Source organism: Heloderma suspectum, chromosome 3 (assembly GCF_057233095.1).
Source record: "Heloderma suspectum isolate Gila_16-S chromosome 3, 16-S_ref, whole genome shotgun sequence".
Lineage (NCBI taxonomy): Eukaryota > Metazoa > Chordata > Lepidosauria > Squamata > Helodermatidae > Heloderma > Heloderma suspectum.
Window position 1 is genome coordinate 307,776,057 of NC_139460.1, and position 12,639 is coordinate 307,788,695.

At 44.2% G+C, this 12,639-nt stretch overlaps 1 protein-coding gene across 4 annotated transcripts in view; it reads right to left on the reverse strand.

Annotated features, from left to right (window-relative positions):
• The window catches only part of TNIK (TRAF2 and NCK interacting kinase), a 424,016-nt gene that overhangs the window by 230,329 nt on the left and 181,048 nt on the right, over window positions 1-12,639 (reverse strand). The window lies entirely within an intron of this gene.

The following is a 12,639-nucleotide window of genomic DNA, read 5'->3' on the forward strand; positions in this document are numbered from 1 at the left end:
AGGGGTTTTAAAAAAAATTCCCCTCACACTACAGTTCACAGAGGAAAATCAACTTCCACCCAACTCTTCCTTCAGCCCCCAAGAGAAGGAAGCTACCATTGTTGCCAATGGAAGCTTGCCTCTCTGGGGGAATAGCACCTGGCGGGGGACAATTTTCATGAAGACCACAGAGGGGGGTGGGAGGGTTAACCCCCTTTGGTTGCTATTTTATGTTTCAAAACACAGATCTGTGAAATGCAATCGCCATTTTATGTATTGTCTGCTTTGGCCCTGAATCTTAAGGCTCTTTCAGCTTGTATATAATGGCAAATGTAGAGAGGACTCCTGTAAGAATTAAGAAACTATTGTTTTTTTCATTCTGAATTTTTCTTTCTAGGCCGAAGCAGACTTAGTTTGAGGTTGAACATACAAGCAACTAATAATACACCTCAGAGCTGATACTTTGATGCTACGTAAGGTCCTGGATATGGAAGAATTAGTAGATTAACCTCATTCCACACAGGATGAAATGCAGTAAGATGGCATAACTGTCAACCTCTGACAGGATGAGCCATTACAATTTGGGGAAGTGGCAAATGAGCGTCACATACTTATACTGAAGGGGAAATGCTAAATCATTTAAGAATTCAAATTACTTGCCAAAAAAGGCTAAGGGGAAATTGGCAACAATAACCCAAACTGATTAACCAGCTAATAACATTATGCATTACCACTTCAATTTTGCAGTTCACACTTAAGGCAGACATACTGTTTTTGAAGCAGAAAGGTCATTGCTGATGTTGCCATATCTTCTTCACATTTCTTTAAAGGAGGAAGAGTAGTATGTATGTGAACAGTATAGTGATACAGGAAACACTTGGATGTTGTTTTAACAGTGACATCTCTTCCCTTTGCGATAGTTTGGATGTCACATTTTTAATATATTTTTTATATCCATAATGTTTCTATATCCATTACATCCCTTCCTTCTCTCCTACTCAGAAATAAATCCCAACTGGTTTTAATAGGATCTATTTCCTGATACAGTACATCTGCTTAGAATTGAAGCCTTTATCTAGCATTCACAAAACGAATGTCTAAACTAGCGGAAGGCAACCTGAAACCCACCAGATGTTTTGGACTACAGCTCCCATAATCCCCAACCAGTGGCCATTGTATCGGTGGCTTATGGGAGTTGTAGTCCAAAATATTTGGATGCTTCTAAGAGTGGCAAGCAGAATAGGGTCACCTAGAGCAGTCTCTGTACAACACCAAAGACACCTGCCCTCTTCAACAGTTACTAAATCGACAAAGATGTTACAAGACATATATTGGGATTCAGTGCCTGTGTAAGGCATTTTGTTAGAGTAAGGACTAAACATGGCAGCGAGCGGCGGGGAGATGACAGTCAGTGCTGATTGATTGAGTTCAATGGAGGCCCAAACCCAGCCATTACATCCAAGTTCCACAACTGCAACTCCTCACTTATTTGCTATGTAAGCAGAGAGGATTTGGATCAAGATTCTGGGATGGGGGGAGGAAAAGGGGGCTTCACCCTTTGCACCCCACACCAAGTCCCCAACTTAAACCTCCATCTTCATGCCTCCAAGCTGCTATTAACCATGGAAGTGAAAACATACGGGAACAAAACCCATGCCTGTATGTTTTTGTCATAGCAGGTAACAGCAGATTCAGGGAGGAGGGAGCAATTTAAGTCGTGGAAGCGGCATGAAAGCAAAGAGATAAACTCCATATCCCCCCTGTGTAATGGCCCCAATCCAAATCTCCTCCCTGCAGATCCTTGGTTTTGTCCATCCTGAAGACCAGGCGATAAAATCCCAGGCTGTTTCTGGGGCTGAAATTTTCAGCGCTCTGTGAACAAAACAAGGAGAGGATCCTAGAGTCCTGAGAGGAAGCAGTGTTACATTCAGTGTACCAGGGAGCACACACTTGCACATAAAGTGCGGGTGCAATTAGGACAAATTGGCAGCAAGAGTCTAATGAGATGGATTAGGTGCTTTCAGCTACCACCTTTTGTTAAGGAAAGCAAAGCACCCACCCACACATTACACACACTGTACTGATTATTTCTCTTCCAGGAAAATGGTATAAAATAACTATTGGCAGTCAGTGTGCTCATGCTAGCATTTTACATCTGCTCTCAAAAGCTTTTACGGGATAACACTGCAATCAGTGTGTCGTCCTGCCTCCAAATATTGTCCATACTGCAATATGTTTTGATGTTTTCAGGTATGTTAATGATGCCAAATATGGAACACATGTCACTTCACTCAGGGCCATATGCTGTGATTCCACAGCAGAGGTTGGGGGGGAGGGAGGAGACACATATAGAAAATGTAGATTCAACTTCCTGAGAATCTCAGCTTCCATTTGAAAAAAGCAAGTTTCTAGTCCTTATGATTGCAGGTGTGCGGAAATTGCGTGCTGAAATTTTCAGAAACCTGAGAAGTAAATGAATAAAATGTCCAGTGGGCAGAAATGTAACAAGATAAGCAATATTTATTTATATATTGCTCTTTCTTCAAGGAGCCCAGGGTTCTTCCCCCACCCTCTTTATTCTCACCACAATCCTGTGATACAGGTTAGGCCAGGCAAGTGAGACTGGCTAAAGGTCTTCCCATCAACTTCAAGGCTAAATGAAGATTTGAACCCAGGTCTCCCCAGTCAGATACTCTGACCATTATACCACACTGTCTCTCAAACACTATCCAGTGATTGAGACTGGGACTTCAGTGCCTTACATATCATCTTGCCACTCCTTGCAACTTGCAAAACCAGAATAAAATTATAGAACAAATTCTGCAAAGTAAGAAAGGATAAGCACATTTGCTCAATTAGCAAAAATTACACAGGTTTCATCAGTCAGCTGTTTTTTCTTCCACACAGTCAAAGCCATGTGTCCATGAACTGCAAAATGCGAGCATAGAGCCAACCCAGGTGTTCCACACAGAAGAAGAAAACACAGGTAGCTTATCCTCCATTAGTACTTGAGAATAGACACAGTACTTATTTCTCTCTTATAAGTACAAGTGTCTGAGAAGGGTTGAATTTGCACCCAACAGTGTTGTTTACCTGCTAAAATGTACCTACTTTAACTTTACTTCAGAAGCAAAACTGAATCACATGCCTTCAGACCTTTGTCCATGTACACATCATGGTACACATACATATTTTATTGTTTATTCGTTCAGTCACTTCCAGCTCTTCGTGACTTCATGGACCAGCCCACGCCAGAGCTTCCTGTCAGCCGTCGCCACCCCCAGCTCCCCCAGGAGAGCTCCAGAATATCATCCATCCATCTTGCCCTTGGTCGGCCCCTCTTCCTTCTGCCGTCCACTTTCCCTAGCAGCAGCATCTTCTCCAGGGTATCCTGTCTTCTCATTGTGTGGCCAAAGTACTTCAGTTTTGCCTTTAATATCATTCCCACAAGTGAGCAGTCTGGCTTGATTTCCTGGAGGATGGACTGGTTTGATCTTCTTGCAGTCCAAGGCACTCTCAGAATTTTCCTCCAGCACCACAGTTCAAAAGCATCTATCTTCCTTCGCTCAGCCTACCTTATGGTCCAGCTCTCGCAGCCATAGGTTACTATGGGGAATAACATTGCTTTCACTATGCGGACCTTTGTTGTCAGTGTGATGTCTCTGCTCTTTCTAAACCCAGCTTGTACATCTGGCAATTCTCGTTCCATGAATTGCTGGAGTCTACCTTCCAAGATCTTGAGCATTACAGTTCTTGTAATTGCTGGAGTCTACCTTCCAAGATCTTGAGCATTACAGCATTACATATACATATACAGAGTATTTATTGCATTTGTATTACATGCATTATGTACATGCATTATGTAATCAGAGCTTTGAAATGGAAAGCAGCTACAGATAAAAATAGACATGAACAAGACTGTCACTTAAATATACTGCAATAGCAGGGGGACGTCATTCTTGGCACAGTTTCAGATACATCCTGTATAACATGCACACAGTCTGTACATTGAAATTGAAGGTGATGCATCTGAAATTCAGATAGGTGACCTAAAAGCCACTTAAGCATTCCAGCAGAGTGGCATTGCCTGCTTTAGGTCTGCTTTGTTTTCACAGAATGGCGTAATGGCCTGGCTCTGTTCGAGGAACTGTGCAAAGCGTACCAATGTGCTTCTTCTGGCAAAAATCTTTCGCTTCCTAATGAGAGCCAGACTGAGACCAGGGTGAACTGAGGTCATCCAAGTGAATTTTGGAAGCCTGAGCTGACTATTGCATTGCCCATGCCCAGACAATGTGCATATGTTGCTTGCTCCGCTGTTCTGATCATTAGTCAAGAATTAAAAAAACTGGAGTAGAGAGCGACTGAGATCTATTCCTACAGCAAGTATGCAATTAAAAAATAAGAAGTAGACAATGCATGCACATAGAATCATAGAATAGTAAGGTTGGAAGGGGCCTACAAGACCATCGAGTCCAGCCCCCTTGTCAGGAGCACCCTAGCTGCCTCCTGCAGTCCCCACCAATAGCCAACTCAGGACACAGATGACAAGGACTCTTTCCGAGCCTTTATTCCTTTATGACTCTTTCAGATACTAATTACTAGCGACAAAGCAAGGAACAGCACTGGGGAAAGATAGCAGAGTAGCCTAAGCTCCAGGTAAGGCAGTTGGTCCCCGTTTGAAGGAGAACCACGGGAAGACCCTGAACTTATGGGCTAGGGAGAAATCCTCCCTCTTCCCCTTGTGTCCTCGGGACACGACCGTTGTTTGCGCGCCAAACGAGCGCTACGCCTCCTTTCTGCGCCCTCCATCTGTTGTCGCTCCCTGAGTCTGCGCCGAGAGTCCAGCAAGCCCCCCTCTAGCGCTCTCTCACTGCCAGGGTCACTATCTATCCCAGGAATGCTGGCAGGAGGAATCTCTGCCAGCTGCTGTGCTTGTGAGAGATGAGCGAGCTCCTCTCCCACGGATTGCTGTTCCTCCTTAGAATCAGAACTGCTCTGGGGCTCTATTGGCTCAGTTTCCACCCTGACACCCCTGCTCAATGCAGGTATCCAAGTCAAAGCATCCCTGACAGGTGACTGTCCAGCCTCAACTTGAATGCCTCCGGTGTGAGAGAGCCCACCACCTCCCTAGGTAATTGTTTGCATTGTTGTATGGCTCTAACAGTCAGGAAAGTTTTCCTGATGTTCAGCCGGAATCTGGCTTCCTGTAACTTGAGCCCATTATTCTGTGTCCTGCACTCTGGGATGATCGAGAAGAGATCCTGGCCTTCCTCTCTGTGACAACCTTTCAAGTACTTGAAGAGCGCTATCCTATCTCCCCTCGGTTTTCTCTTCTCAAGGCTAAACATGCCCAGTTCTTTCAGTCTCTCTTCATAGGGCTTGGTTTCCAGTCCCCTGATCATCTTTGTTACCCTCCTCTGAACCCTCTCCAGCTTGTCTGCATCCTTCTTAAAGGGTGGTGCCCAGAACTGGACACAGTACTCCAGATGAGGCCTAACCAGTGCTGAGTAGAGGGGAACTAGTACTTCCCGGGATTTGGAAGCTATGCTTCTATTAATGCAGCCCAAAATAGCATCTGCCTTTTTTGCAGCCACACCACACTAGAGTTTTGGTTGGGGGTCTTATTCATTTATGCCACACCATCCAGTGCATGACTTATAGAGGGTGCACCCCACCAGTTCCTTTTTGTAGATGGCTATGGAACGATCCTAACATGGCTAAAATTGGGGGAAGTCGGGATGGAGAGTTGTGGATTTCATTCAAGCTCTCACCTTTCCTCCCATAATTCAATATGTGACACCATCAAGGCTAGGAGTGTGCACTTTACAAAGTTTCATAAGCACAACAACAACAACAGACAGGTCCCCACCCACTAGGACTTTACAATCTAAACTCAAGAAAACGGGTGAAAACAAAGGTTTTCAAATTCTCTCCACTTCCACCCCCATACAGAAGCTCTGTGTTTTAAGCAGATAAACAACAGGAAGAAATTCAACATAGGTGGTGATCAGGAAGCTTTTGTCGGTTAAATTTCTGCCTGCTATGCAGCTGTACAAAGCACAAGAGCCCAGACAGGAGAAAGAAAACGTGGCAATCCTATGTGATGACATGGCAGGCTACACCAGCCCCAATCCCTTCTTCTGCACAAATTACTCCAAGCACAGGAGCCCTATCCTCTGCCACAGCTGCTCATCATTTATCGGAGGCATTACTCAGGGCTTATATGTGCCCAATCGTCATCTGAAAGCACTGTGAGACTCTTCCATTTGTTCCAGTTCATTGCAAATAAGGTTGTGCAAGAGACAATATTGTGGCAATTTCCTTTTTGTTGGACTTCATTAAACTTAAGCTTATAGTTTTCTATGTAGCACTTCTGAATATGCTGCTGATAATCTTAGATGTGCTGTAATCCTCCTTGAGGTTTCAAGAGAAAGCAGGTGAAAAATCCAGGTAAGGACAGGTGACGGACCTCTGCAGCACAGGTGCTGCCAGTGGCACAGGCAGTGGGGAGCAGTGGGATGCTAGGAATAAGGAATAGGAGTGGAAAGAGGCACTTCTGCAGCATAACCCTTCCCATCAGGAGACTAGAGGTAAAACCATTCAAAATGCAGGGGTCTATACATATATTGCACTATGTACTAGGAGTGGCACTTTTTTCACAATGGCCAGAAAAGTTGGCCACCACTGAAATAATCAATACATTTTGTCAAGCTAGTTCACAGCAGGCCTTGCCATTAGGCAGGGGAGGTGGCCATGTAGCACAGAGGGGTTGAATCTCTTTCAATCCAAGGGCCAAAGTAATTGTTGGAGAAGCTCGGGGGGGGGCATTCCAGTGGTGAGCGGGGCCAAAGGCAGGGCCAAAATACCAACGATACCCAACATACCAGCATACTGAAGCTTAAAGCTCCTACTGCCAGTCGCCAGGCCTTAGGAGAGGCATTTCAACCTTTTAGAATGGGGAAAACTGCACAGGAGCACCAAACAACGGGCGGTCGGGGGAAATGGTGCATAGGCATTTGGGGAACCCTGGAGGACTGGACTGGAACCTTACTCAGGCCAGGTACGGCCCATGGGCCTATGGTTTAACACACCCGAAGTAGCAGATTTGGGGAGGGGTATGCATGGACCATTGATGAGCAGCACAGTGTTATTGATTTGGATATTCTAATATTTTCAGCACCATGGGAGGTGCCATTTACATTTTCAGCCTCACGCACCATAATGTCTCCAGCCATCTCTGTGGTAGTTGAATAAGATTTTCAATGCAAATTCAGTCATTACCACAGCTTACCAAGCCCACCAAACATGCACCTACATACCTGCTTCATTGCCAGTACTCTGTTTTCTGCAATACATGATTGTGCGAACACATAATGTCATTGGTGCAGCATCCTCAGAAAGGTTTTCAATCCCCAGATATGCTGTCAAAGCTTATCTGGGGACAAACCCAAAGTCACAACTTGATGTTTATCCAAGTGGGAATGTCAAAACTACTGTTGTTTTTTGACTGAGCACTCATCCGGGCATAAAGCAATGCTTTTAATTGCCTTTAAAATCTTGTCCCAGATATCGCTGATGCAAGAACGTCATGGGTTTTATGTGGACAGGACTCGGATTGCCATGAATAAGAGCAGGAACAGAGGAAGTTTCATTTAGAGGGCTGGGTTGGGTTGAAATAGACCTCTGTGTAAGAATGTAACAGCCCTGCTGGATCAGACAGAGAGCGTTTACCTCAGCCTTTTCCAACCTGGTGCCCTCCAGATTTCTTGGACTGCTACTTCCATCATTCTGAGCCAGCTGGCTGGGGCTGAGTTGGAGTCCAACACGTCTAGAGGGCACCAGGTTTGGGGAAAATCTGGTCTATCTGGCCCAATGTCATGTTTCCAGCAATGGTCAATCTGATGCTTCTGGGAAGCGCATAAGCAGGGGTAAAGGCAACAGCCTTCTCCTTCTGTTTGCCCCCCAGCATCTGGTACGCAGAGGTATACTGCCTCTGAACATGGCCACTCGATTTAATTATCATGGCTAATAAGCCACAGATAGGCTCATCATCCATGAATGTGCCAACTTTTCTTTTTTTTAAAGCCACCTAAGCAACTGTACTCACAGTACCACTGTACTGTAAAGCAGACTTCCCCAAGCTGGTGCCCTGCAGATGTTTTGGGCTTCAACTCCCATCAGCCCCAGCCAGCATGGCCAATGGTTAGGAATGGTGGAAGTTGTCGTCTAAAATGTCTGGAAGGCACCAGGTTGGGGAAGGCTGCCATAAAACACACACACACACACACACACACACACCTGAGTTAAAATTACATCCCCTCCTCCCAATATTATAGTTAAAATTACATTCCAAATTCTGTACCAAGGAAAGCTGAATTCTGCACCCATATAAATTATACTAATTAAACATATTTGGGTATATGTGTTTCATTGGCATAGCTTATATGGCTTCTGCTAGGCATGGGAAAGGGAATGAGATATGTAGGGCATTTAAGCCTGTGCACATGCACACACACCACACACACACCATATGCATACACCGCACACTCCTTCACTGGGCATTGCTTGTACATTTTAACATTAATTTTCACAACACTAAAAGCTAGGGATTTGCTTTTAAAAGAAAAAAAGAATTCTGAGGCTGGCCACTGAAATACATATCTGGGCATTTCAATATTTGCCATTGTGTAATCATAGTGCACTGTATAAACAGGGAATTGGAGTGTATAACAAAGGGAAGTTAACACTGTGAAAACATTATAAAATGGCTGCTGCTCTAGCTTTCTCTTCCTTACTTGGTGATCCCCAGAACTGTTTCCCTAACTGACACCACTTATGGAACACCCTTGGGGTTGTGTCCAACCCTGACTGTCCAGCAGTGGAACAGAAACCACGGACGAAATGGTTTCCCCCTCTCCTTCTGAGGCCTCCTGCATAGCCCCCAAATCTGCTCCAGAGGGCTGAAGGACCCTCTGGTACAAATTTGGAAGGCATGCAGGGGGTGGAGGGGGGAGGAGAGCAAGGGAAGAATTCTGTTCACACAACATTGGTTCCTTGGTTCCTACTTTGAGTCACTATCATTACAGCCAATGCCTAATTCTGTGACTTTCCTGCAACTGTGGCAAATTCAAACAGCCATGAGCTTGGGCAACAGCACCAAATCCTCTGACATGGCCAATAAAACCTGCTGAAATCTCATAAATAGGAACACGAAAATAATCTATGCACATTCCAGCAAGACAAAGGAAATCTGAGGATTATGTATATGCCTTATGAATATTCATCAGTGCACAATGTACACAGTGGCCCTTTGCCTTCACAAGCTATACATTTTCTAGGTAACTATTTCAGGCAGCAGAAATTCTTAGCGTAAAATTGACAATATAAAGGCAGCCAGAAAAGGTTCTAAGATGAAGTGAAGTCAAAATGGAACATGGTTCCCATGTGTGATGGTCTGCTGCTCTCAGGTTGATTAAGCTAGAGGCAAACTTTAGATTATTACAGTGGTTGAATATGTTGTACTAACAGTCTGCACTAAACCAGCCTGGTCTTGTCCTCACACTTTGGGATAGGAATGGATGGAATCAGTTCTGCATGGTAAGATAAGGGCCCATTTTAGCATTACAAAAATTAGCCACTGTGAAGCTTGGGCTCACGTACTCCTCCCTTCTCTTCTTCATGAGAGCTGTCACTTTCATTTTAAATAAACCAGTTTTCCATTACTCCCAAACTTGGAAAATTGTTGTTCTTTTTAACTATCATTACTTAACAAACCAGGATATGAAATCACCGGTTGATTCTGGTTTGTTTGAGCAAGCCACAGTTAGAATAACCCCAGTTTCCCAAGTTCAGACATAACAGAAAAAGGCAGTTAATTCAAAACTGAATGTGAACGCATTCTGTCAACAGTTTGCATGGAGAAGGACAGGGGAGCAGGCAAAGCGCATGAGCCCAAGGCTTGCTACGGTTCATTCTTACAATGAACAAAGCCAAACAGTCCTCCTTTCCCAACCCACAATGCCACTTGTTCAAAAGGGGAAAAAACCTTTGTTAGATGATGGTCTGAAGTCAATGAGATTATTCAGGTCACTAGGAACAAGGCTTTTCTATTGGACATGGCCTAGACCCTCCCGCCCCATGGAAGCTCATCTCAGTCCTTCTTTCCTCTCTTTAGGAGAGAGGTTAAGATCATTCTTTACCATGGGGCTTTGAATAGGGTGGCCACTTAGCACCAGACAAGAGGATGCATATCACCAAAAAAGAGGACAAAAGAAGGCACAGAGTTTCGTAATATTTGCATATGCCAATTTATATGTGCAGGTGCAAGTTTAGAAATAATTACTGCAGTTCAAATAGATATAAAATACATCTGACCATAGTGGGGAAGACTGTGACCAGGTGACCTGTGTGCCTCCCTGTTCCATCTGCTGTCCAAGTGTTAAGAATGGATACGCAACTTCAAGGGCCCCACTTCCCCTCCATATAGTTCTTTATCTTTAAACCAGACTTGGACTGGACAGCCCCTCAAATAGAAGACATCTTCAGACAGAAGACTGTCCACTGTAAAATAGTACACCTGGCCACTCTAGCCTTGAAAGGAGATGGAACGTGTTGTTCTCTGTTAGTGTTTGGTTTTCTTCCATCTGTTTTCTTCTGGTTTATTTTCTTGTTTAGGTGGTTATTTTGTTTTTTAAATTCTATACTAATGCTCAATTGGTATTGACTTTTATTGCCAATAGGTGGTTTAGATGCTTCGCTGAGGTGGGAGGGTAATGGCCTTAAATAAATCAATGAAATAAATATATAATACAAAACAAGACAGTTTGCATGTAGTGATTTGCATGCAGTGACCTAATTTGCATGCATTACTAATTTGCATGAGTGCTCAGTTTTGATTTAGGTTTCTAGGCATGATGCACAAACTGCCCATACATCTGTTGTTGTTGTTGTTTATTCGGTCAGTCGCTTCCGACTCTTCATGACTTCATGGACCAGCCCACGCCAGAGCTTCCTGGCGGCTGTCGCCACCCCCAGCTCCCCCAAGGTCAAGTCCGTCACCTCCAGAATATCATCCATCCATCTTGCCCTTGGTAGGCCCCTCTTCCTTTTGCCTTCCACTTTCCCTAGCATCAGCATCTTCTCCAGGGTCTCCTGTCTTCTCATTGTGTGGCCAAAGTACTTCAGTTTTGCCTTTAATATCATCCCCTCAAGTGAGCAGTCTGGCTTTATTTCCTGGAGGATGGACTGGTTTGATCTTCTTGCAGTCCAAGGCACTCTCAGAATTTTCCTCCAGCACCACAGTTCAAAAGCATCTATCTTCCTTTGCTCAGCCTTCCTTATGGTTCAGCTCTCGCAGCCATAGGTTACTATGGGGAATAACATTGCTTTCACTATGCGGACCTTTGTTGTCAGTGTGATGTCTCTGCTCTTCACTATTTTATCAAGATTTGTCATTGCTCTCCTCCCAAGAAGTAAACGTCTTCTGATTTCCTGGCTGCAGTCAGCGTCTGCAGTAATCTTTGCGCCTAGAAAGACAAAGTCTGTCACTGCCTCCACGTTTTCTCCCTCTATTTGCCAGTTATCAATCCAGCTGGTTGCCATAATCTTGTTTTTTTTTGAGGTTTAACTGCAGCCCAGCTTTTGCACTTTCTTCTTTCACCTTCATCATGAGGTTCCTCAGCTCCTCCTCGCTTTCAGCCATCAAAGTGGTATCATCTGCATATCGGAGATTGTTAATGTTTCTTCCACCAATTTTAACTCCAGCCTTGGCTTCTTCAAGCCCAGCATGTCGCATGATGTGTTCTGCATACAGGTTGAATAGGTAGGGTGAGAGTATACAACCCTGCCGTACTCCTTTCCCAATCTTAAACCAGTCCGTTGTTCCGTGGTCTGTTCTTACCGTTGCTACTTGGTCATTATACAGATTCCTCGGGAGGCAGACAAGATGACTTGGTATCCCCATGCCACCAAGAACTTGACACAATTTGTTATGATCCACGCAGTCCAAGGCTTTAGAAGAGTCAATAAAACAGAAATAGATGTTTTTCTGAAACTCCCTGGCTTTCTCTATTATCCAGCGGATACTGGCAATTTGGTCTCTAGTTCCTCTGCCTTTTCTAAACCCAGCTTGTACATCTGGCAATTCTCGTTCCATGAATTGCTGGAGTCTACCTTGCAAGATCTTGAGCATTACCTTACTGGCATGTGAAATATGTGCCACTGTTCGATAGTTTGAACATTCTTTGGTGCTTCCCTTTTTTTGGTATGGGGATATAAGTTGATCTTTTCCAATCTGTTGGCCATTCTTGTGTTTTCCAAATTTGCTGGCATATGGCATGCCATATGCCAGCAAATTGACAGCCTTGACAGTATCATCTTGCAAGATTTTAAACAGTTCAGCTGGGATACCATCATCTCCTGCTGCCTTGTTATTAGCAATGCTTCTTAAGGCCCATTCAACCTCACTCTTCAGGATGTCTGGCTCTTGCTCACTGACCACACTGTCAAATCTATCCCCCATATTATTATCCTTCCTATACAGATCTTCTGTATATTCTTGCCACCTTTTCTTGATCTCTTCTGCTTCTGTTAGGTCCTTGCCATCTTTGTTTTTGATCATACCCATTTTTGCCTGGAATTTACCTCCCATGTTTCTAATTT